The 5,000-nt window shown below is 41.5% G+C and overlaps 1 protein-coding gene across 1 annotated transcript in view; it reads right to left on the bottom strand.

Moving 5' to 3' along the window:
- ptprsb (protein tyrosine phosphatase receptor type Sb) overlaps window positions 1–5,000 on the bottom strand; it is a 148,196-nt gene that overhangs the window by 61,840 nt on the left and 81,356 nt on the right. The gene's annotated exons all lie outside the window — the stretch shown is intronic.

The raw sequence follows: 5,000 nt of genomic DNA, 5'->3' as shown, positions 1-5,000 counted from the left end.
CTGCATGAGACGGATCTGAGTGCTCAGTTTCATTTAACAGAACAGTGAAATACTGGTTAAAGAAGTTCAACAGCTCGATCTGCTGTAATTCAGTGAGAGTTGTTGATCCGCGCCTGAAGCCCCGGCTCCTGTTTCTGACGACTGAAGCAAAGCTTCCTGGGATACCGGGGCTTATGGGGATTCAAGATCTTAAATCTACGACTTCAGCAAAGAGGGAAGAATCCACCCGAGTAAAGTTACGACTGCATCTCACGGTCGGATCATCACACCAGTGTCTGACTGACATCAGATCAGCTTTGATTGGCAGATTACATGTGCAACTGTAAAAGTGAACTCAGGCACTGACCAGAGGACACCCAGAATTGGACACAGTACATTTACAATCTACAGGGTTAATCTGTTAGTGCGTTCATGCGTTCATGAGCCCGTCATCATGCAACACCAGAAACATGCAGTAAACACACGTTCATCATGCTCAGAACCAGCTCACCGTCTGCATTCAGCACGGCCAAATCTGCTCGTCCTCAGGGTTTCTGTCCAGTTCTCCAGCACAAATACAGAAACATTCACAAATCAAGATTCATTTACTGGAGAAGAAGCAAAATGACTGAAGATATTAAGTCAAAAATGTATGAAAATGAAGTGAGTTTGTGTTTAAAACAAGTTCAAATATCCAATGGAGTCAGAAAAATAATCTTGTTTTCTCTTTGAATTAAAGCATTAGTCACTTCAGAATGAAAATCTCCTGATAATTTACTCTCCCTCCATGTCATCCAAGATGTTCATGTCTTTCTTTCTTCAGTGGAAAAGAAATGAAGGTTTTTGAGGAAAACACTCCAGGATGTTCCTCCATATAGTGTCTTCAATGGGGTCCAACGGGTCGAAGGTCCAGATGTGAGTTTCAGTGCAGCTTCAAAGTCTCGACACGATCCAGCCGAGGAATAAGAGTCTCATCTAGACACACCAGCGGACATTTCAGAACAAAAATAAACATTTATATACTTTTAACCACTAATGCTGGTCTTGCACTAGCTGTGAAGAGACACACATTACGTCATCAGGGTGAAAGGTCACGCGTGTTCTGGTTCTGAAATGTAGAGTAGAGTGAAAAACTCTCATCTCAGTTTCTCCTCCAACTTTAAAATCGTCCGACATCGTTGTTTTACCTTTCATTTATTTGTTTATTTTGTAAATCTCTTTGCACATTCGCTTTATAAACACTAGGTCTGTTCTTACGCCTACGTCACGCTTGACCTTTCACCCTGATGACGTAATGTGTGTCTCTTCACAGCTAGAGCAAGACCAGCATTAGTGGTTAAAAGTATATAAATGTTTATTTAGTTCTGAAATGTCCGCTGGTTTGTCTAGATGAGACTCTTATTCCTCGGCTGGATCGTGTCGAGACTTTGAAGCGGCACTGAAACTCACATCTGGACCTTCGACCCGTTGGACCCCATTGAAGACACTATATGGAGGAACATCCTGGAGTGATTTACTCAAAATCCTTCATTTCTTTTCCACTGAAGAAAGAAACACATGAACATCTTGGATGACGAGGAGGAGAGTAAACTATCAGGACATTTTCATTCTGAAGTGAAATAATCCTTTAATTCAAAGAGAAAACAACATTATTTTTCTGACTCCATTGGCAGATATTAGTTCTTGTTTTAAACACAAACTCACTTCATTCTGACACATTTTTGACTTAATATCTTCAGCCATTTTGCTTCTTCTCCAGTAAATGAATCATGATTTAAGAATATTTCTATATTTGTGCTGGAAAACAAGACAGAAACACTGAGGAAGAGCACTTTTCCCAGTTACCGATTAGGAAAACCCGGCTAGTTCGTGGTTATATGAGTGTAAAGGTTAGTTCAGATCAGTGTGGAATGAGTTCAGACTGAAACGGTGAATATTTGAATTGAAATGATCATCTATTGTGCAGAATCACTTTGCGGCTCTTAAACGCTGGAGCTTCCAGTGAGACGGGAACAATAGGCTCGGCTGGGAAGAGCACATCTGATCTCGGCAACAATAGGGAAGCTGAATTGGATTTGCCGATGTTAGTCGAGCCCATTACAATGAATTATCTCAAACGCAATCTTTCCTCTGGCTGAAAGGGCGGATCGACTTACAGTCTGAGGAAAAACACACCGACGGGACTCGATGACATCATCCTGTGTGGATTAAACATGGAGTTCAGGATTATTCCCTGAATCACATCCGTGAGACACCGAGGATGTGTGTCTCCTCCTCATGCGTCACTCACGATCTCTCCGACAGCTGATGTGACTTTCAACAGTTTTCACGGTGCGAACGCTTCATCCCGGTGACAGAATGAAAACAGGCCACTCTCTGATGACAAACAGACTTTTCCTAAAAAACCCTGAAACATTGGGATGAAACACGACGCTCCATGCAGCTCATGCGAGACACTGACAAAGACAGACACAACAAAGAGACTGAACAAATGCCAAGCTTCTCGAACGAGACTCACGCTGGGCTTATGAAAACTGATAAACCCGGAGCGGGATTGATTACAGGAGCACAGGTGATCTCGGGATTATGATCCTGATCCCATCGGATCGTCTGTCATGCTGAGAACGGCTGCTTTCAGAACGAGTCAAACAGTCAAAGTTTGTCTCTCCGGATGGGATTAAAAGCCGTGTCATGTAAGACTCGAGTGCGTTTGTTTGTGAACTTCCAGGGTGAACATCTCAATATTAATATACATGAGCCGGAGCATTCCAGACGACACCAGCTCTACACTGCGGAAAATGATATTATTCTCTCCTTTTCCAGCACAAAGATGTAAACATTCTGAAATCAAGACACATTTACTAGAGAAATGACTGAAGAATATATATGAAATATGAAAAATATGTCAAAATGAAGTGAGTTTAAGATTAAAAACAAGAACAAATATCTGCCAATCTTGTTTTCCCTTTGAATTAAGTTTATTTTTCTGACATTGGCAGATATTTGTTCTTGTTTTAAACACTAACTCACTTCATTTTGATGCATTTCGAGACTTAACATCTTCAGTCATTTTGCTTCTTCTCCAGTAAATGAATCTTGATTTGAGAATGTTTAGATATTAGTGCTGGAGAACGAGACAGGAACACTGAGGGAGAGTTTTTACAGTAACCAACAACAGTAACGGATATTTATGGAAGCTTGTTTCAGACCAGATTTGTTTTTATCTCACAATTCTGACTTTATAACACGCAATTGTGATATAAACTTGCAATTGTGAGAAAAAAGTCAGAATTGTGAGATATAAATTCGCAATTACCTTTTTTATTTTTTATTCTGTGTAAACGAGCTTCCACAGACATTAGTCATGCGCTGTAGCAAAACCACCACATGACCCGGTGAACACACACCTATCCAGAGTGAGGATAGAGGGAATAACGGACCAGTCCAGATCGATATATGACGCTGGCGCACACTAATATCTGATACTTTATTAAAAACGATCTGTTGGACTTCAGTCACGCTCATGAACGTCAGGGATGTTTAGTCAGTTTAGTGATCAGTGACGCTTGTGTTGATGTCGATCAGTGTAACGCAAGAGTGACTGAAGAGCACAGACACGTTCTGATCATGTGACGTTTGACTGACAGCTGTCGATGAGACATCAGCCCGATCAGCGCTCTGATAAAACTGATGCTTCAGAGCGATCGATCGAAGCTGATGCTCAGCAGAAAGCACACACACACACACACACACACACGCACGTGCAGAGACACAGACAGATGAGATCACCTCAGCCAATCACGACGCGGCGCGCTCAGGCATGCATCTGTCCTCATGCACACACTCACTGGTTTCCAATTGCTGGGTTTCCACGGCCTTCCGAGCACAAGGTTTGCAAACAAGATCCCACAATGCAACACACCAGACTGACATGACCCTCGTCTTCAGCGCTGTACATTTGACTACCATATCACTGCTTGACTGACATTTATTTCTCTGTCTTTAAATGCCAAACAAAAGAAAAGAGAGCAAATAAACAAAAAACACACCAACCTTCTCGCAGCTCTGAGGGTGTAAGGGGTTTGAGATGGGAAGCAGAGAGAAAACCAGGGAAACACAGAGAGAGTAAAAAGGCCACTGCAATCTTCATCTCTCTCCTCATTCAGTGTGTGTTTGAGTGGCAGCATTATTATTATTATTCATATACAGTCCCAAATATTAGAGATATCGAGGCTTGGCCTTGCTCTACTCTGAGAAACTCACTTCATAAAGAAAGAAACATCACAAGCAAACTGAGAGATAAACACACAGACACACACTGCAAACTCCTGTTTAGTTGTGCGTCGTGAGCACTGAAGTCAATTAGTTCTGATTAGTAATTCACAACATACAAACAAACAACCAAAAATGAAGAAACTAACAAGCACACAAACGTTAGCATTAGCGTCCTGCAGCACTGGATCACGAGACCAATCGAGGCGAGATTCCCGCTCATTACTCTTCCCAACTCGCTTTCCTTCTTCTATTCTCTATTAAAACTCTTTCCGGACCAACAGGCCGTGAGCGCTTCAGCCCGACGGCAAATATCACTAATTGAGTTTACAGAAACAATTACATGCCTGCAAACCCAATTCATTTCAAATCAATTAGCTTTGTTAATGCTTCGATTAGCCGCGAGTCGCGGATGAACCCCGACGGGAAGACTTGAGTTTATGAAGTCGGTGTTTCTCCGTCGAGTTCATCGGATCAGACGAATTATTCAGATAACACACAAACTGCCCAGCGGACAGGGAACGTTCTGGCCAAGTTATGAACAAACGTTAATAAAACATTAATTTAGAGTTTTCTGGTCTTTAATAATGTTCTCTAAACGTTAGCACAAAAACATTATTTATACATCGATTATGGAACGTTTTTTCTGAAATGTTTCAGTTGGATGTTCGTTTTTTAAATGTTACTTGTTCAGAGAACATTCAAAAGTAACGTTTCATAATGTTTGAAGAATGATACAATGGAAGGTT

The sequence above is a fragment of the Scardinius erythrophthalmus genome, assembly GCF_964197995.2.
Source record: "Scardinius erythrophthalmus genome assembly, chromosome: 9".
Classification (NCBI taxonomy): Eukaryota; Metazoa; Chordata; class Actinopteri; order Cypriniformes; family Leuciscidae; genus Scardinius; species Scardinius erythrophthalmus.
Note: the sequence above shows the minus strand (reverse complement) of the source record. Positions and strands in the feature narration are given on the sequence as shown.